We start from the raw sequence: 22,961 nt of genomic DNA on the forward strand, positions 1-22,961 counted from the left end.
AATTTTATTCTTTTATATGCGGTTGTGTAATATACGTCATTAGATATCTCACCTTTGGTTACTATTTAATGATACGTAGCAACAAACTAAACTTTATCTGTTCCCGCTTTTAAAATGAAATCATAGAATCATGCCACTAAGGTTGATACTGAAATATTTGTTCATGAATTACGTCTAAAAAATTGCATTGTGCTGGTTTAAACAAAATCGCCTGAGACAAAAAAAAGTCGCCTTACAATTACCCTTGTCACTTTCCCCATCAGAAATAACTTATGTAGCATTGTATGATTGTCAGTGAAATATTTATTTGTAAACCGTAAACAAATTACCAAGTCATTTTTGAGAAAATTGTCCGGTAAGAATTCTGTCTTCAAATAAGCTTATATTTAAGGATTTTTTCCAAAAGGAATAACTCACACCATATCATACGTTACTTAATAAAACCTCTGATTATGAAATATAAATGCAATCGTTGCAGCCATTTTCTAGAAAACAAATTTTTAATTTTTACTTTCGTGTAAACTAGCTTTATTTTTTGCAGCGTGGAGGAAAAATTAAAAAAAAATCCATTGGACAATTTAATTGAAAATTTAATTTTAATTTTGGTATCGATATATTGACCAGTATGATTTAAGATCAATGTTCTCGTACTTATATTAGGTCAAACGTAAATAAACATACGGAATCTGAAAATATTTTTTTCAGCATGCTAAGGGCATACAACGTGTTAATGAGTTTAATTTTTAAATATCACAGAACTTGTTCTTTATTCGTATTATTTTACTCAAAAGTTTGAGTAAAAGTTTACTCAAAATTGCGAGGTGTTTGTTCAATGTTTGTAGGTGCTAAGTAATTATCCATGTCTCACTATTGGTATTGGAAGCAATATGAACACAGGAGAAATTTGTCGCTTCTTGGAACGATCAATCGAAAGCAGAAATAGTTATAGACTTATTTCAAGTAATTTGTGACAGTGAACAAGATGTTATTGGGAAAATCAAGCGACGACAGAATTTTAAGAAGTGTACAGGACATATAGTTCTGAATACATTTGTAAACAAGATAATCCATCTAATACTATTAGCGAAACTGCTTTCCAAGATAACTATTTATAATATTACAAAGGAAAATACACGTGATGTGGAACACAAGTCAAGCAGAAAACTCTTAGAAACCGACGGAAAATGCCGAGGGAATTTATTTATTTTGGTATTATGAGTTCATAAAATTTCATATTTGAAGCACAATCCATGGGATGTTATGAGAAAATTAATTTCCTACCTTATTTAATTAAAGATCTAGGAGTGCTATTTCATCTTAAATTAAGTTTTACTTATCATGTTGAAACAATTATTAATAATGCATACATAAATTTTGGTTTTATTATGAGAATAGACAAAGGGTTTCAAAACGATGCTATATTCATAAAACTCTACTTGTGTTTTTTGAGATCACAATTAGAATATGAAACTCCGTCTTGGTCACCAAAAACACTAAAACGCATAGATATGATTCTTGAAATTACTTGCTTAGGGAAGAACTGGCATGTATCCAAAATATGAGTCATTCAGAAATAGTGCAAAACTTTATATGCACATTTTATAACAACGGAGGGAACACACGGATCTTTTATTTTTATGTACAAATTACTGCATAGTAAAATTGACTGTCCCGATCTTATTAGGAAGGTACAATCACTGTCGCAAATCTCGGGGGGGATGAGGGGAACATGTCCCCTCCAATCTTGGAACTGGGGGGGACAGTCCCCCCAATAATCTGATGTGAAATGTGTTTTTTGGAGAGAAATGTGATGATTTGTTTCCGATTGACACAAAGGAAAGTGAGATGAAATTGATGTCCTCCAGAATAAGCATCAAATGTGTTGGCCTCCCAATGTTGAAAATAACTCTGCTCCCGTAAACATCGCTTTAAAAAAAAAAGATGGGAACGGTCTTACCCGTCCCCCCCCCCAATGTTGATGACAGATTTGCGCCGCTGGGTACAATTGCATGTCCCATCAGGTAAAACTCGCGTATGAAATAGCAGTATATTTTATTGCAAAAAGGCAAGAACAAATATCCTCGGTAAGTCTCCTATATGGAGAATGAGTGCTTCCTACAATGCATAAAATGAAAATGAAACAGTTTTACGTCCCACGGTTATGCCGGTTAGGCTACAGGAGACGGTGATGATGAGAAATGAGTGAAGTGGTGGAATGAAAAAAGGGGGAGGAAACGGGAGACCTCCAAGAAAACCCACGAGCATGATGTTTGTCCACCACAAAGTCCACACGGCGCGAGCTGGGATCGAACCAGCGACTGCAAGCATCGGAGGTCAACGCTCTACCACTGAGCCACCGCGCCCCCCATTCCAACAATGCAATTGAAACGATATTGCTATAGATGTTATTGAAATACCGGAGACAGTATATATGAATAGACTTAAAAATATACGTGACAATGAAAATGTATAACTGTGGGTAAATATATTTCTAAGGAACAACACTGTAACTGGACCTAGAACCTGTTGTGTTGTGTTGAATAAATAAATAAATAAATAAATAAATAAAATTAACTCTCGCTGTAGGCAATAATGATGTAATTCACGAATTTGAGGATATCCATTTAATATTTTTCTCACATAAAAATACGTCTGGCAAAACAAGAAACTCAAAATAATGTTTAAAAAAATATTTTTCCGCTACTATAGTGGTCGCAAGGAGCCGTGAAGCTTGACCTAGATCTTCCAATTCCAACACCCAATAGAACGCGAGGGTATGTCCAGGTCTTCAACCCCCACCCATGAAATGTTGCCAATGCCGTCTCTTGGAGAACATCTCCTGAGGGCGCAGTGTTATCGGATAGCCACTAACTTTCATTTTCTTGTTATTGCTATTGTTGTTGTTTCATATTTTGCTTTTATTACTGTTACCATTTAATTCGAGTAATTATTAGTGTTCACGTTGTGCTATCTTTGTCATTAGTTCATAATGTCTTCTAAGTTTGCAACATTGTTGATGCACTTCCGTTGCTTCAAGTTTTCGCAAGCGTGCGTTCGGAAGGCAGCTCCATGAATCGTACCGAATTCTTCCGATGCATCACGGTGAGGCAAAGCAGCTCTATGATTGGTGTACAGACTGGGCTTCACGAATCGTCATGATTTCTATAGATCCTAATAATACGTATATATCTTCTTCGCTCTCCGTTGGCGACCTCCAGGATGAAAAACTCTGTTGTGGACTGTCATTTAAGTAGCTCCTGCTTGGACCCCAATTAACTCAGATTCATCATTCGTTCATAATTGTCTTTGATAATAAATCATCTAAAGACTCTCAAAAATTCTAAAATGATGGGTGTCTGAATCATAAGATAAGGTCGAAGAAATAGAACATTTTCAACTCAATGATGGATAGTCATCTCGTTGAACTACTTGATTTTTAAATCTCTTAATTCAAAACTCCTCACTTGCTTCACAATTATCAACTAATATAGAGTTCGTAGCGAATCAAAATAGACACAAATAAAAAGGGGGCTTGTATCTTTAATTTTATATACGAATATTGTTGAAAGCGATTTGCATGATACTCCAACATAAATCATTAATGTATGATATGCATTTGTTTACGCGAAGACAAAGTGCTTTTGCAAGCATATTACCCCTCGAATGCAGGCAACCCTGCTTACTTCACTGTACGGTTGGTTGTCTAATTTGATTGTTCGACTCAAATGGACCCGAGGCTAAGGGAGACGGTGGTAATTAGAAATGAATGAAATGGTGGAATGAAGAAAGTGGGAGCAAACAGGAGAACCCTGGGAAAAAACTAGCACATGGTATTTGTCAACCACAAAGTTCACTTGGCGCAAGCTGGAGCCAGGGACCCCACATACCAGAGATGAACGCTGTACCACTGAGTCACCGCAATCCTCTCCATATGAGCAAAGCACTGTTGAGTGTGACTACACATGCACGTTAGTATATTTTGTTTATTCTTGTAGTAAACCTTTAGGCGGAGTTTTGCTTGAGACGATATTATGGAACGACATGTTTTCAAATTTAGCAGTTGATTTGGGTAGATCTGACATGGCTTTGGTTGCCTATATTATTATTGTTTTCATAATATATTTTTCACTAATTATTTTATTATAAACTGGTTAAACAACAAATATATAAATTGATTAAGTACTCTGGTCTGCTCTTACTGAACATTGAAGTAAAAAAGAAAAAAAAAGAAACATCGCATTGTGATCTCCAGGAAGTTGATGAATGTAAACAGGAAAAGTTTTCCCTGCTTCTAATCGGCTTACATGTCGTGTGGCAACGCCAATGTTGAGTGATTGAACAATACTCTGAGGCTGTTACGAGTGACTTTCTAAGCCCTGAGCATTTCAGGGGATTACATGCAGGCGCTCGGGATGTGCATCGAGTATGCTGTTCAATGGATTCACTGTTAAGATTGCGAACAAGGGGAGGACGTGGCTTTCACTCTCCCTCTTCAAAGAAAGAGTTTCCATTCACTTTTTTTTTTTTTTTTAAAAAAAAAGAGGGAGACTGCGAACTGAAATAAATAAATGTTGCCAATTCGCAAATATTGGTCATTCTTTCAAGCAAGAGTAGGCTTTTAAAATGATATAAATTATACAGAACTGACCTTTGTAATCGTTATTAATGGTCTGAATCACATTCAGGTAGTCTGTCTTAATTAAGATAAGATTACAAATATTATTAACACTGTCGCTCCTGTGTTTATATAGATATGCAAATTCCAGTTTCCTGGCAGTTTAGTACATTTTTAGTGGAAGTGTGTCAGGAAGTATATAACAAAATAAAAAATAGGCATATCTTTAAACATTGATTATAAGCTGAATACATGCGTTTATTTATTTAAGAATCACCAGATACACCTCAGAGGCCATTTTACACTGGATATCTAACAACAACAAAACAATGGAAAACATTTGGGAATGTATCGACCAGGGCCTATTTAGTAGGTACCACCCCAGCATTTACCTGGTAGGACTGAGGAGATCTGCAAAACCCCAGTCAGAATTGTCGACAGCGAAAATCGAATCCATGACCTGTAGTGCCCTTAGTAATTGTGTTATTTTATAATAGTAATATTTTTAAGTAGTATTGTTAACTCTCTTTTGTAAGATCTGGCAACATGGATACTTCCGCTTCTGTGGAGGGAAGACGAGCGGGTGACTTCCGCTGTACTACGAAGAAAGAGATTGTGTACCGCATGGCTTCTCGATATCTGTAAAAATGAAGCCTAAAATTATAGTTAATCTAGGCCTCTCGTAGCCATCCTCCTTTTATTAGTAATCAACAGTTTTGACAGAGCAACATTGAGTGTAAGTGAAGCTTTACGGTTACTTTTTCATCATAATTTTGGTGTGCAATTTCCAAGAGGAATTTATAAAGGAGAGCACGTGGTCTCCCACGTGTTTTGTCATAGCTACAAGTTTTTGTCTGTCAGTGTGTGCCTCTCCATTAATTATATTTCAAGTTTCTGTGTTCGTCCTAGTGACATTCTCCATTTAATACGATGATGGCAATTTTCATGAAGTTTTTCTTAGTTGTGATAATGTATGAAATCATAATGAAGCACTAAAAACTTCTGTGGGAACCCGCCCCATGCACGCTCTGTCCGGTATCATATCAGTGAAGGAAGCAATGTATTCAACATCTAGCACAGAATCATCAAGAGTCCAGATCTTTACAAGGATTGTAACGAATCAGCAATGTACCTTCCCAGGAAGTAACTTGGTTTTCACGTACAAACGATTTAAATGCTGATTCCCATTCATATATTTGCTACAACACTACTTCCTTGAACTTAAACATGTACTTCAACAAAAATGTGGCTTCTTTACATTCTAGTGTACTTGTTACTGTACCAAGTATTGGATGCTATGGCTACTTATGGCATTTTAGTAGCAAGTAGCATGTTTATTCCAAACCAATATCCTTCATATGTGTTGTTGTGAACCAGTGCAGTTTCTTAAGTGAGCAGTGTTAGTCTATTAACAAGCAGCTTGTAGAGTGGTGCAGGATTTATGCCAAACGCATATTCAGTTGGAATAATTTAGAGGCATTTTAGTGGCCCATAGCCCAGGTGAATGAGCAGCATGAAGAATCCACCCGTTATTTTCGCCGCCGCTCGCTCAGTGTTTAGTCGAGCGACAATGCAGTTCTGGGACATGTTATTTTACACCACAATACATTTCTCTGGAGTTTTTCATACTTTTTTCCATTATTAAGGAGTTACCTTGGAGCCCCCTTTGGTTTAGCTCCGCCCAGTCTTGGCTCAGGATCAACTGGTAGTGAGATGAGATGCTGTTGTGTTAGTGTTTCTTATATGAAGATGGGCAGTTTAAAGGTGTTTTCCTGATAAAGGTTGCCTTCGTAGCAACCACATTCGTCATTTTTGATGAGTATGTTGTTTTAGTTATGTTCAATTATGTTTGAGCATGTTTGTGCGTATTAAAGCTCATCTTTGATATAGCCTGTTAATTTATCAGGCCCAGTTAAGCTCTTCGAAAGCTTACTTTTCTAAGCCCTCTTTAGTGTTTATAATGTTCAGTGCTCTCTGAGTTGAGTGAAAGAGGCATATTAGCCAGTGCTTTCTCATAATAATAGTGCTATCTCTCCAAGCTCATTTCAATGGTGTTCTTTGAAGAACTGTGTTTACAAGTGTGGTGCACTACTAAATTATCTTGTTTTTATGTTGCTTCATAGCTGCAGTAAGCTGTATCCTCTACTATTTGTCAGTGCTACTTCACGAATAGCTGTTTTGTGTTCTCACCGGTGCTAGGTGTCCCTTATAATCTCCATATAATGTTGGCCACTCGCATTTTAGTGCAGTTGTGTTGTTTACACAAAAGTGTCTCCATCTTATCTTATCTTATTGAGCATCAATCCTGAATACATGCATCATTCATTAGTAAGTATGCTTTGTGCATATTCTTAGGTAAGAATCACAATGTTGAATAAACAAGCTTAACGCTACATGTGTTCATGGCAGCTCCACTCTCACCGGGGTGGAGCATAATGTTGCCAGTTCAATCAAGAAAAGGGCACAGAATGCCCATATGTGGAATGTAAATCTCATAGTAACAGGTAATCAGTCTCAATGGGTTATTAGATGAATGTGTATAATTTTATTGCATACCTTTTCTTAGTGGTAACAATTTTAATACTGAGTTTTGCACTTATGTTTGAATAGTGCACATGTAGGCGCGCACCCGATGGTGGGTATACGCTGGCTAGTACCTTATAGCTATATTATTATCTTTGAAGTCTAGTTGCAGGGTACAACAATTAACAATTATGATACGATATTATCTTTTGCATAATAAATTTAAACTATTTCTGTCATTATCTTCAGAAGTGACAATTCTTCTGGAATTTGGTAAGAATCTAACTTGCATATTATTATGAAGTGTGTTAATGTTTCAATCATTATACAAGGGAGGTGAAGATGGTTGTCCCTCCTCAATTGTTTATAGCTGCAAGAATTTTGATGTAATCATGCAACTATAACTAAATATTTTCACGCATGACTTTTTTTTATTGTTTTTATAAATATACGAATATATGTTCTCGTGCATGATAGTATATGTACCTGTTATAAAGTATCTGTTCTATATCAAGCTTCCATGGCCCTAACACCAACTTTTGATCAAATAATAAACAATCTTTTCCATTTTAAGTGTTGTTGTTCAAGTGCAAGTCCCTAGTAGCTAGATAAGTTTAATTTAAGGTTAGCTATTTCTAAATTATGGTATACGCAGGAGCAAGAAGAGGAAGGGGGGTTTGTTCATGCCTTCTCGTAGAGCTGGTGTGGGCAAGCCTCATGTTGTCGGACGTTGTCTGTGCGCCCTATACTTCATTGTCATATCATCTTTCACAGACTGGTGACCCCTTGATACTCAGTTTTCTGGATTTTCTTTAGTCTGCGTTCTAAGTACGTTAGACGCCTTCCGCACTGTAGCACTCAGAGGTTCTGGGCCATCCTCTGGGGCGCTACAGACCTTCCAAATTCGAAGCCAACGCTCTATCATTTGAGCTACTTTGCTTGTTTGGGGGAACTGTTTCAATATTACTTCAATCAGATAGTCTTTACTTACATGAAAATATTTTTTTATAAAAGAAATATGAAGTAGAAGAGATGCGAAACTTGCTTATTATTTTTATTATTGGCTGGAAACGCTACAAAGGTGCATGAAATTAATGCTTTTTGGTTAACAAAAAATGTACATGCATGTCCAAAATTATTGTCGTATGTCTATAAATATGTTGTTGTAGGAATATAATTTGATAACGAATTCGCCCGGTATTTCTTATAATGTTAGTACATGTATAATCGACAAAGACATGTATGTGACAAATTTCATGTCAAAACAGCAGTAAATAAGAACAATAAAACGAAAATAAAATTTTCTTGTCCATTTATTAACATTTTGTTTTACTCATTCTAATTTTCGTATTTATAATTCCTTTCCTATGAAATTTACCATAAATATGCATTTTCTGATTATACACCTAGTATCGTATTAAAAGTACCCTGGAAAATCATTATCAAATCATATTCTTACAAGAAGACAGTTATAGATATGCGACAATAATTTTGGACATGAAATCTTTTATCTTTTAAGTTTAACGTCCCACGGTTATGCCGGTTAGACTAAAGGAGACGGTGATAATGAGAAATGAGTGAAATGGTGGAATGAAGAAAGTGGGAGGAAACGGGAGAACCCCGAGAAAACCCACGAGCACGGTGTTTGTCCACCACAAAGTCCACACGGCGCGAGCTGGGATCGAACCAGGGACATCAAGCACCGGAGGTGAACGCTGTACCACTGAGCCACCGCGCCCCCAATTTTGGACATGAGTGTACATAAAACATCAATATGGAAAATGTATGAAAACCGTTTATGCATAAGTCGCTTTTGTGTAACTTTATTCGGTACAGTCTTGTATGAAGAGAGCAACACAAGTGGCAAGTAAATTAAACACGTAGTATGTACAAACTTGTATTTAATATCTTGGACATGTAATTTATATTTATGAGTGTTTTATGGATCTTCTGGAAATTATCAACCTTCAGAACATTTGCTACTTGCTCTTCATCCATTTTGTTTGATTATTGTGTTGCTACAGAAAAAAGGTAAAACGATTCTAGCCATAGGGTTACAATTTTACCACAATACATTCTATATTCACCATAAAGCAAAAGAAATATGAGATCCCTGAAAGATTAATTTTCTGAATTATCGTCGTATATCAAGGTTAACTGAAGACCGTGGAACATGGAAGCTTCTCAGTTGTGGCAACTGACCTGCCACTAATGGCAGAATACCTATGATGATGATGATCATACATCAGAAATGGAAATCTTGTATTCTTACTTAACAAGTTTTACATTTAGTATGAAATTAATAATTCCTTATTTACCTCTAAGTTATGTACTGTATAATTATTTTCTGTATAATGATAATTGCTTTGTATCGTTTATTAAAAATCATCGCTACACGTTTGTCATTTCAGTTGCCCATTATAAGGGATACCCAAACAGGAGTTTAACCATGAGGGTGGCCGTGCTACTGGAAACCTGTGTACACTCATGTTCAAAATGATTGTCGCATATCTATAACTGTCTTCTTGTAAGAATATAATTTGATAATGATTTTGCAGGGTACTTTTAATACTGATACCATATGTATAATCGGGAAATGTATATTTCTGGTAAATTTCACAGGAAAATAATTATAAACACGAAAATTAAAATGAGTAAAAGAAAATGTTGCTAAATGAATAAGAAAGTTTTATTTTCGTTTTATTCTTCTTATTTACTGCTCTTTTGACACGAAATTTTCCACATACATATCTTTGCCGATTATACACGTACTAACATTATTAGAATATACCGGACGAATTCGTTATCATATTATATTTCTACAACAACATGTTTGTAGACATGCGACAATTATTTTGGACATGTGTACATTAAAGTTTCCTTTAGGTTGTTTACATAGCAAGATCTTCTTTCTATGAATTGTTGTTACGAGGAGATAAAACGAGACGAGAAAAAGCTTTCCGAGGATGGAGACGAGACACTAAAGAACCTTTCAAAAATCGAGACGAGACGAGACTTGTAAAAAAGATTACATAACGAGACGTGAAAGCCTTATTTCTCGTCTCGTCTCGTCTCGTAGACAACGAAGAAAAAGTGATACAACTACATTTCGCCGTTCACCTGATCGAAACTTTTGGGTCAAAGTATTTGAAATTTTGTACTAATGTGTATAACCATTGACTCTAGGTATAACTTTTTTTCTTTTAAAATTTACCTTTATGGGATAAAGCCGATGGAAAACCTTTTCAATATTATTACATATTTGTTTCTGGACTATATGCGCAACCTACAAAGAGGGGACTGGGGAAGTGGCTGGGATATATTGTTTTTTATACGGGAGTATACAGTGTATACCAACCTAAAATTTGTATAGCTCATCGTGTACTCATCTTAAATTTTCAGGATGGATATACGCTATATTTTTGAGAAGGAAATAACGTCCAAAAATTCTAGCATTACACCACTGAGGAGAGGGACTGCAAAACATTAGCCAATACACGACTGCATTTCGGCAGCGTAAATTCAGATTTTAATTCCTCACTATCATAAGCTTATCACATTGTTTATTACTATATTAGTAAATATGAGTGAAATTATATATATTACTCAAACTCGGGGGCTCCTGCCCTGCCCTTCTGAAATGACACCGCTGCTGCATTTGCTAGTAGATAATAACTATTGAAGTGCCTAAACTAACTAACTCCATGGCCTATGGAACCGGGAGGTTCAATGCCGCGTTCACAAAAGGTCTCCATTAACTCCTATCCTTAGCCAGTTGGATCCAGTTTCTGCTTTGTATTCCTGTTTCTGAGAGATCCATCTGAACATTGCCCTCCCATCTGCGCCTAAGTCTTCCTAATGGTCGTTTCATGATTGGACTTCCAGTTAAAAATTGGAAAGCGCTCCTACTTTCTCGCATTCTGCCTACACGACTTGTTCACCCGAGCTTTCTAGACTGAATGACCTTAACAATGCAAGGAAAACGATATACATTATGTAGTTCCTACGATTGAATTGACTACTTTCCAAAATCGCCATTAATGATTATGTATTTGTTGTATGCCAAAATTCAGAGAAAAGGGAATGCGGACGAAAATCCTTAATTGAGACTATAAAGAGTGATTCTAATTTTGGGCAACGCGAGGCCTTTGAGAAAGAATTGAGACAGGGTCTACAAAAACAAACGAAGCTAACAAATATACACTTAAAAATAAAAACAAACAAACTACTTTTAATTTAGTATCTCATTAGTATTCACCCTATTAGTTTGTAGCATAGAAAGAGATATGCGTCAGTGTATTAGAGATACATGTAGACCTATTGTTCAATAAGGAAACTAGCATCTTCATTACCATCGTTATCAAATATTAGTGTTCCCTTAAATATGTTCCAACGACCGAATGGAAAATTGCAAATATTATTCATTGGAGTAATAATAAGCTTTTGATATAACATGTGAAGAAAGACTGCTTTGTTTGTTTTAGTAAATATGACGGAAACAATGTGTTTTATATTGACAACTTTGTTCATGTAATTGGCCAATTAGAAGATGCATTGTGTTCTCTTTTCTAGACAATACAATACTTTTTTCTTTGTTGATAAAAGAATATTCTATACAAATAAGCAGAGGGCTTTGTTGCTCCACATCTTCCCACCTACAGTTTGAAAGGTAATTGGGCGTCGTAGAAAATGAATCGTGTCACTTAAGGCTCTTTAAATAGTTCGTTAAACTCACATTTTTAATGCTTCAATTAAGTGTTATTATATGGCTTTGTTAATTAACGAGCTATCTGTTGCACGACGGGGGAGGGGGAAGGGGGGAGTGAAGCCCTGACAGAATGGAGCAGATGACGAAAGAAGCTTTAGATGGCCACAGAACATCAACTTCTTCCAAGTGTTTCGAATTGAAATGAGTCATTGTTATATAAATTATGCTCTGAATATTCATGCAACGCTAAGCAACTGAACAATAATAATAGAAAAATAGTTTTTATTAAAATGTACGTGAGTGTGTAACCTTTGCAAAAATAATCAGATATGTTAATATTAATTTTAAAGAACTAGATGGCGTAGCTGAGAAGAATGAATAGATGCAGGAGACAACGGATGCTGCGAACAGATTACACTTTTCTTATTCAGGCTACATAAGTACCACGAATAGGATAGGGCTAAGAAGGCATACATTACAAAAAAAATAACTTGCAGACAACGAGAGAAGGAAGGGTCTGGTCTGGAAATAACATAATGTAGGGGTAGTTTTCATTTGTATTTTTTTGCGAAGTTACAGATTCACATACGTTTCAATAAAACATACTTTTTTATGATTATTTGCTTAGTGTTGCATAATTATGTTTAGTATGTGATAGTTGGCTGGATTAACTGTGGTTGTAACAAAGAAGAAGTAATGTGAAGTTATACTACTATTTCAGTGTATAGTTGCAGTAGAATATTAACATAAAGTAGTTTTCATTCTTACACCTCTTTTACAACACCTACAGTCTATCATTTTCGACAACTGAACATCGGTGCCCGCGCATGTCTATAGTTGCCAGCTATTTTGTCGAAGAACATCTTTTAAAAGACAGAGTGTATTCACTTTATTCTTGCATAATTTCAACCCTAATTAATAAGGATGATTGTAATCCCATCCAATACGAAACATCAAAGAATATCATGCCATCTTGTATTAAAATTAAGTATTTTTTTTTACAAAAGTTTCCGTGAAAAAATGCTTTGATATCACACTATATAGGCTACTATGATGAAACCTTGAAGTTTCAGCTGAATTTATTCCTCTTAAACTTTGTACAATTTTGATCCCAACGAATGGGAATAATTAAAAGTCTTCATCCCGGCGAAATTAAAATACTGCTAATTTTACAGTAATTATGTGATATCTTCAAATAGATAAAAGATAATTGAAATATGGAACAAGAGAGCGTTAGACAATATTATTTTGCGTGAGGTACCGTTATCACAAGTCACCTAGTGGCTTTCCGTTTTCAGCTGTTTAGAAACGCGAAAATAAATGCCGATTTTCAAAATGGCGCGAAATCGAAAGCAGATAAGTGAGTCGTGATAACGGTTTCTCATGTAAAATAATATTGTCTAGTGCGCTTTTGTTCCACATTTTGATTATCTTTTATCTATTTGAAGATATCACATAATTACTGTAAAATTAGTGGTATTTTAATTTCGCCGGGATGAAGACTCTTAAGAAGCCTTATCTACGCCGTGTTGCATTACAATAAAATCATTTTTACGGAAATTAGATCTATAGTAAAAAAAAGTCCGTTATCACATTGTATACCCCATTTTATCTCTTTATTTTCATAGCTTTCGATTTCAAACAATACGTATAGAGTACTTCTTAAACTTCAAAAAATGCACCAACTTTATTAAAACTGCATAATTTTTACTGAAGTCATCAAGCAAGAAACATCGGGTCCAGTGGAGGATCTAAGGGGGTGCTATAGGGGCTATAGCCCCCCTTGACGCTCAGGTATACACTCAATAAAATGGGCTTCAATCCTGCTTTACACTGGATAAAATGGCAAAATATGGTTTAGCCCCTCCCTTGATCATATTCTGGATCCGCCCCTGATCGGGTCGAATGGTAAAACACAAGTCATAAGTTCAATAATATAAAATTGTAGTCTTCAATAAATTAGAAAACATAAATTGTAATACGTTAATAAATAAAATGAAATATTTATCTTAACGAGTATGTAACAATTCATTGATCCTAACAGTAAATCTAGTTATTGATTTATGACAACTGCTGGGTTGTATCCATCCAATTCTTTCCGAATACAAATAATTTGAGGAGTTGGGGTTAAGTTTCAAGGCAAGGATGCTAAGATGCAATGTTTCTGCTTCCAAAGTGGCGCCTGTCGCCGAAATCAAAGGAAACAAGATAGCAGAACATCTCGAGCACAAACTGAGAACAAGTGACAAGAGCCATCTGTCAGTGGCTGCTAATTCAGCCCTCGCACTCCCTCTGACAACAAACAGACATTTAACACTTTGTCATTGTCGACGCCTTTTCGCTACTTTTTCCCAATGGATAGAGTTTCTTCTCAAGTCCTCAGATTTCCAGGAGATGCGCTTTTTATTTATTCTCTTTGCTTATTGGCTCCCAGCTTAAAATAACACAAACTGACCTGGTATAAGTCAGCTTTAATTTCCTCACTTCTCAATTCGGAAATATTGGATTCGAATCTCGCATTCTAACTGAGGTTTCTCCAGACTTCAATTTTTTCATGAAATGAAATGAAACCTATAAGAGGCCTAATCATTGCGAAATTAAAATATCGCTAATTTTACAGTAATTATTTGATATCTTCAAATAGATAAAAGATAATCGAAATGTGGAACAAGAGCTCGCTAGACAATATTATTTTGCATGATTTACCGTTGTCGTGTGTCACATACTAGCTTTCCGTTTGCAACCATATGCGAAAATAAATGCCGATTTTCTAAATGGCTGGAAATCGAAATCAGATAAGTGAATCGTGATAACGATAACTCATGTAAAGTAGGCCTAATATTGTCTACCCAGCTCCTGTTCCACATTTCGATTTTCTTTTATCTATTTGAAGATATCACATAATTACTGCAAAATTAGCGGTATTTTAGTTTCGCCATGAAGGATCCTCTTAAGTTTTCCACGGTTATACCGATTAGGCTAAAGGAGACGGTAATGATGAGAAATGAATGAAATGGTAGAAAGAAGAAAGTGGGAATAAACAGGAGAACCCCGAGAAAACTCACGTACGGTGTTTGTTCACTACAAAGCTCACTTGGCGCCAGCTGGGATCGAATTAAGTTTCCCATGCACCAGAGGTGAACGCTGTACAACTGAGCCACAGCGGCCTGCTAATTTTTTCATGTCAAGATGGCACATTTTAGTGGTTAACTCTTAGTTTCCAGTGGTTGAAATATCCCATATAAATGTGATTTCTTCAGTAACGGAAATTTTATGTCACATAGCCTGGATTCCGAAATTGGCGCTAAACTGTAATTCAATTTGTCGTTGGTTATTGTGAAAGGTTAGGTTCAAATCCCAAAGCGACACTCACATAGCCCTGATAGCTCTATCGTTCATATCAAAACTAATATAACATACTGAACAAACAAAAATAGAACATTTCTTCTATTTACATTTGTCATTTCGTTATTGAGTCGCGAAAAGATGACGCTGAACATTGATCAGATGTTATCATTTAAGTTCTCTGATTCTTTGCTCATGACTTTCATCATTGTCAATTCCTTATCTTTCATCTGTCAATATTTTCTCTGCGATTGCATTATTCCGTCTTTCCTTCTTTTTTTCAAACATTGCAGTTAAAATGCAGATCACTGCTTCTTTTGTATAACACATATACTTTCGATTTTCACTCACAAACTTCGTTTCATTCCTGTAAACGCTTACCATGAATACCGTTATTATCTCGCTTACTGTTCTAGAGCCTGTCTCTTTCATGTGTACCCTCGAAAAATATGCGAAACATACTTCAGCCCCACCCCCACCACCCTCTGACGGAGGCCACTCCCCCTTTGCTTTTAGGAAAGAAGTGAATGATCTCTGCTGTGTTGCCAATTTGTCATTCAATCGCTTGGTCTTGACGAGTGAAGATCGTAGGCTACTTAGAATGGCTAACAAGATAGAAGACAGCGAAGTTCGTGAAATAAGTCATTGTGGCAACCCTTCCGCATCAAACAATTGAAAGATCTCGGCCCCAACAACTTGTCCCTGCTCTTTCGAGGGAGGTACGTGAAAACACCCATTGGCAGCAGCGCCAGAAGGACCACACTTTAAATAGAAAGGTTCTAACACATTCAAACGATTGCGAATTTTCCGAACTATTAAGTAATCGCTGACTATTCGGTCAATTAATTTATTTTAATTTGAAAAAAAGAGATCTTTCATCGTACACAAGGAATGTATCTATAGAACGTTAGTGTCGGAAGCGAAGAATACGGTAAACAAACCGACATACTTCCGTCTTAATTTCTAAATATAATGAACATTGCTTGAATGGGATATAATAATAAGATATTTCGTTGTCTACTTTCCGAACTCATGAAAAAATTGCAAGTTGAATAGATGAATTTTTAGGCTGAAACGGGAGTATTTTATTTATAGCAATAGAATAAAGAGCATAAGGTGACAAAACATTAGAATAGAGCACAACTTGTCTATCTTAGAAGATGGTATAATTAATCCATTATCTTCCATTATTTTCTTCAAATTTTCCAAAATTTATTTCTTTAAAATCCGAAAATATTTTGTTACAAAAAATTTGGAAGATATGATGTAAACAATGTGCGTGTATACCAGATGATAGCTACGCTGTGATTTAATTACAATAAATAAATAAATAATAAGAGTTGTCTATTAGTTGTAAACGTTCTTGCTTTGCAATCGGGAAGTCCTGAGTTCGAATGTGGTGTCCCGCGATTCACCTGTGCTTTACGTTTTCTACAGTTTTCCTGGCGAATGTCGAAATAGTGGTTTTGATTGTAGAACCTGTCTGTTCTTTTCCTTTGTTGTATTGTTGCTCAATGTTAATGATTCAGTTGATGATTGTTGTCGGTTAATGCTAATGATTCAACCGATGGTTCCCAGTAGATGTTAATGATGATTCTAAGTAATTCACATAATTGGCTTCCCACTGTCTCTGAAGCTTGGTTAAATAATTATATGTGACTAGTACTGGTTTCAGGAAATGTATTTCGAACCCACGAAATACACCCCCGGGGACCATATTTCCTATTGTACTCAATGTGAATTCGCAATATTTTAGTATTACTACTTTTTACCCCCCCCCCAGTGTGTTGAAATTCCTCCCCGAAGAAAATCTGAAATCATTACTATCTGTCATGGTTGTCAATGTTTCAAAACTATTTATTCTGCAGATTTCATAGTTGTCACTGCTTTAGCTATTAGAACAGTTCCATTTTATTGATTAATGCGTTTAAGGAATTTTTCTGACAGGCGCTCGCTCTTTCTTGCTTTCACCCACCTTTATACTAGACTAACTAACTCTATGGCCTATGGAACCCGGAGGTTCAATGCCGCGTTCACAAAAGCTCTCCACTGACTTCTATCCTTAGCTAACTGCATCCAGTTTCTACTTTGTATTCCAATATTTGCGAGATCCCTCCTAATATTGTCCTCCCATCTGCGTCTAGGTCTTCCTAATGGTCGTTTTCCGGTTGGTCTTCTAGTTAAGACTTTGAAAGCGTTTCTACTTTCTTCCATTCTAGCTACATGACCTGCCCACCTAAGCCTCCTAGACTTGACGACCCTAACAATGTTGGGTAAACCGTATAAATTATGTAGTTCCTCGTTATGAAGTTTCCGCCATTCCCCATTCCCGTTCCTCTTGGGTCCGAATATTCTTCTCTGGATCTTGTTCTCAAATACTTTCAGTCTATGTTCTTCCCTCAGAGTAAGCGACCATGTTTCGCAACCATACAGAACAACAGGCATGATTATCGTTTTGTATATTTTAAGCTTCAAATTCCTCGACAGAATTCGAGACGACAAGAGATTTTGAACCGAATAGTAACACGAATTCCCTGCTTTTAGTCGACATTTAATTTCTTCGTGAATATGATTTTCGTCTGTTAATATCAATCCTAAATATTTCAAAGTATCCACTTTATCAAAAGTATTATTTAATATTTTAAGGCATCCACAATTTGCCGTATTACGGTCCCGACGCGCTTGTCTGATACTTAAGAGCAAAATTTTTTATTAGAACATTACTAATTTTTTATTATATATCTCTAATGAATATTCTATGTTAAAACTACTACTTTATTATTATTATTATTATTATTATTATTATTATTATTATTATTATTATTATTATTATTATTATTATTATTATTATTATTATTATTATTATTATTATTATTACATGTATTTTTTGTGAAATTACTCAATAGGTTAGATATGATTTTCTGTTTTTTAAAGCTTTGGGAACATATTTCTGATAATGTAGATTTAAAAACATTAAATTCCTTACTCTAGTGATAAGCAATCTTAGGAGACATGATGACTCAGCGGTAGAATGCTTACCTCTGGTGCGTAGGGTTCCTGATTCGATCTCGGCCAAATAAGTTTGTTGTGGACAACATAGTGTCAGTGGATTTTCTAAGGGTACTCCCTTTTCGTCCAACATTCTCATTTCACTAATTCTTCCATTATTCACTTGATTTAATCTCCCTTAGCCTAAAGGGCATGGGATGTAAAACTGAAAGTTTTAAAGAACTACTCTTGATGAAAATTAATAGCAATTTACGTCTAAATGTAACTTAAAACACATTATCTGCATATTCTAGTGTTATTCCGGGAGAGAAGCCACGCGAGGAATGATGCCACAGCAACGAAAAATCATATTTCTGAAAACATCTGTTAGTTGGTGTCATAGATATTAGACGTATTATAGCAGTAGAGGAGAAGTTGTCACATAGAGATCTTAATTAAAATTGTTACTTTTTATTAATGATTTTTGTAAGGGTTTCTGTACTTTTTTTCGTTCACCCTGTTTATTATATCTTTTACTTGGCAGAATTAAACATTAATAATACTAACAACATTAAATGGATATATTAAATTACATGTTATAATGTAAGCAGACATCTTAAAGAGAAGTTTACCTTTGAATGAGGGTGTGGCGTCTGTCCAGACAAATAAGAAGAGATAACCACATTTTCCTTAAGTAGAGATGACCCATCATCATCTATATTACATTTCCATGTTTCCATTTTAGTAATGTGATGTAAATATTAAGTAACGTGATGTTAGTTATAATATTTTAACGGCAGATAAAAATAAGTAGTAAATAAATCTTAGATCTTCACTTTGTATTCATTTATATTATTTGTCTTATAATTAGGCCTAATTAATATACCTAATAGACGAAGTATTGGTTAAACTTATTCAAGTAGAGAAATTCTAAACTAAGCTTGCATTAACCCTTTTAAATTTTGGAATTTTTGAGGCATTTTGTAGACTTTTAGATAAATACACTTTTTAACAAAAAAAAGTATGTAACTCTTCCAGAATTACCGTATACAAAACCTTGACTTTGACACTGTTAGTAAATAGCTCTCTTTCTGCGAAACAACAGCGAGAGCTTCTCTGGTGACGGATATAATTTATATCTGAGGCATTGTTGTTCAAGAACACACCCTATTGACAACAAGTATAATAAACTATGTAATTAAATAGTTTATGTTTTGTATAGAAAATATAGAGAAGTAAGAGTGAGTTTATTAATTAAATTTCGCTTCTAGAATGTTCACTAATTACGAAATTGATGGAAATTAGAAAACTCTTCTGAGTACTGGTTCTATTGCTGACAACATAGGGGAAATTTTAAAAAAGATAGGTAATAAGTTATTTATCGGTATTGTTACAGCATTTTTTAAGAGTTAAATTGGTGATTAAAATAGGTAGGGGTATACAGAAGGTTTCATACAACGCAGCAGGACAAGGCTTTTTAAACACATGTGCAACGTTGGACTCCCGACTAGCAAACAAGGCAAACTGCCCAGGGCCGCAGAACTCAGAGGGGCTGCCAAATAAAAGTAATCATTTAGAACAATTTCACTAGTAGACTACTAGAATAGTAGACTAGTAGCTTATCGCGGAATGATGTAGTGGTAGGCGAGAGTCCTGCGATCATAAATTGTCTAGGGCAGCAAGATGTCTAAACTCGCCACTGAACATGTAAATCTTCATGTTTTCAAGCAACATTCTTTATAATAAATGTTCACTAAGACTAGAACTTATATAGGTTGTAAAACATACAAAATAGACACTAAAAGGACTCACGTAGAATTTTCATGTCTTCTTCCTGTGTGTTAAACATAATGAACAATAACAAGTAGTTGTCGTAGACTAGTTCCACTCTGAGACAACTGACATTTGCGACATTGGAGTACAAGAGTTGGTTCCACAGTATAGCACGTGTCTAAATTACGGTGGTGAAAATGTTGAAAAGTAGTGTTTTGTGTGTTTACCGCCCTAGGAAAACTTAATTTCTGAACACGCCTCGTAGTTTCAGTGTGCTTCTAAGTCTGCTGATAAATTGATATGAATCGTCTTCGATTTTTTCATATCTTTTATTCTATTATATTGAAATCCATATCTTGTCAAACAAGTAAGAATAGATGTATTTCACTTCCTATATTAAATGGTAAACTAATCAATTATTGTGGCATAGGAGGTGAAAACAGTATGGGAATGGGGCGTGCCTACCAGTCCTTGTGTGAGGCCAATGAACTACAGTAAATGTTCAGTTACAGAACTAGATAGTGCTATTAAATTGTAAGAGCATCCATTTCTAATTTTTAACACTACGGTAGACTTCCAAGTTATGTGGTGTATATTCTAACCAGGAATTATGAGTTCTGTTTTCAAGAGAAAAGTGGGCCGAATCTATATCGAGAAACAATTTCTTAACATTTTCCATTATAAAAATTGAATATTAAAACCGGAAGTGATAGATTACTATGACTTCCGATATCAATAGACGTTAAAGCTGAGATTCAACCTATTTTTCACTAAATTAATGTCAGAGAAACAGTTTCTCGGTATCTGTTACGGCTTTTGCTCCATGACAATATTGAAATCAAAAGTTGAGTTGCAGGCAGACGGACGGACGTAGTCGTTCTATAAAAGTTCCGGTATTAATACATAGCATAGTTTGGAAGTCTAATAATGAAACTCTATATTGTAATGTCCCACGTGATGTTGTATACGAAGAACTTTACGCTTACGTTTACAAACACCACCACATGGTTTTACAAGAAGATTCTACTACACACCAGATGGACCACTATTACCTGCAGACGACGGACTTCTGGCTCCTCCCACGAAGCAGCAGCGCCACCGCCGTCCGAGGACCCCTATAAATTTGATGGCTGACAGCGGACCAGTACCGTACCCGGATGTTAGTTGTAAACAGTGGACCCACGCTTGTTTATACTCCTGATATTCGTGTGTTTTTCTGAGGAAAAATAAACATTTTCGCCCCAGAAACATTATAAAAACCAATCGGAACACTAACGCTACACTTTGTGAAAGTTTAGTGAGAAGCAGTGCTGTGAAAGTGCTCTGAAAGTGTTATTTAGTAGCTAGGCTGTAGTTAGTGTGTGCATGTGCATGCCACCAAACGCACACAGCAGACTAACGCTACAGCACTGAAAAGCAAAAACTAGTCATCTGAAAGCGCGGACCCGAAGGAAAGCACCCTTCCGTGATTGGCTAGTTCGAACGAAAATACTGCACGCTGATTGGCGGAAGCAATTCTGCATTCAAATTTCGTATAAAAGACAAGACAGGCCCTAAGGCTTCATATATACTTGAACAGCACCAAACTCCTATTACCACAGCAAGCAGGATTTAGACCTCAACATAGCACCATCGACCAATTAATGAGAATATGTCATGACATACAGATCGCCTTTTCTAAAGGACATATCACTGGAGCAGCGTTCCTAGATCTCACGGGCGCATTTGATTCTGTATGGCATGACGGCCTTTTATGCAAACTCACACACTATAATTTACCCACAACTATTATCAGATGGATCCATAACTTCTTATCTAACAGGACCACTCGGATCAAACTAAACGATCTATACTCTAACAATATTTCTATAGAACGAGGAGTTCCACAAGGGTCGACAATTGCCCCTCTCATCTACCTATTGTACGTCAACGATACGCCCATAAACTCAAAGCTTACAACAAGACTTGGTCTCTTTGCTGATGATACGGCGTATTGGACCTCCACATTACTTACTCACAACGTACTCAGTCGATTAAGAAAGCAAATAAATGAATTTGCAAACTGGTGCACCAAATGGAAACTACAGCTAAACCCAAATAAAACCCAGATCATCCTATTCATCCCACCTCGAAGACGCAGACACTCCATTAAGGACACACGGAATAAAATAAAAATACAAAATCAAGAAGTTCCTGTTACAACAACCGCCAAATATCTTGGAGTTCTCCTTGATAAAAGATTAACTTTCAATTCGCATATACAGGAGGTCAGAAAGCGTGCTATTCGAACAATAATAGCCATCAACAGGCTAGGCATAAACCCAACGTTGAACCTTAAAAGCAAGCTGTACCTATATAAAATGATCATTCGACCTACGCTCATATATGGACATCCTCTCTTCACTAGACACAACATAGCAGACGTCTCCAGAGCTGAACGATTTTGGATAAGAAAGATCACAAACAACTTCCAGGATGAAGACATCAAGCCATACTACAAACAATTTCGCTTACAGCCAATCAAAGATGTCATCATGAAGCTCAACAGAAAATACAAAGAAAGAATCATGGACAAACAGTTTTTCAGAGATAACTTCACTGAACTAGAAAGAACTCCAACAAACCCACCAAAAACCACCCTTCATGCCATCCTAACCATGTAAAAAAAAAAAAAAAAAAAAAGCCACACCAAATCTTAAATTCCAACAATTCTTAAGCACGTTCCTCACCACCTAACCCACCAAACCTAACCAACCAAAATAGTCACTACCTAATTTACACACATCAACAATAAAACTCTCAAATATGAAATTGAATTAGCATACAAAACCAAAATTCATCTAAACAACACCACTCGGAGCCACGGACACAGAGCCACAAGTCAATTTCAATAAGTCGCAAACACACTACATCGGAATAACACAGGAAAGCCAATCTCGCGACTTGTTCATACACTTACTGCCATACAACACTTAGTTCACACTGGGCAAAATAGCATTCATGCTAGAA

At 35.9% G+C, this 22,961-nt stretch overlaps 1 protein-coding gene and 1 non-coding gene across 3 annotated transcripts in view; both read right to left on the minus strand.

Moving 5' to 3' along the window:
* Positions 1-22,961, minus strand: part of LOC145660711 (visual system homeobox 2-like) — a 402,468-nt gene that overhangs the window by 200,399 nt on the left and 179,108 nt on the right. The window lies entirely within an intron of this gene.
* Positions 2,292-2,363, minus strand: TRNAR-CCG (transfer RNA arginine (anticodon CCG)). The gene has a single exon. It is a non-coding gene; the product is annotated as a tRNA-Arg (tRNA).

This window comes from Thermobia domestica, chromosome 9 (assembly GCF_964235325.1).
Source record: "Thermobia domestica chromosome 9, izTheDome1.hap1.1, whole genome shotgun sequence".
In the NCBI taxonomy this organism is placed as follows: Eukaryota; Metazoa; Arthropoda; class Insecta; order Zygentoma; family Lepismatidae; genus Thermobia; species Thermobia domestica.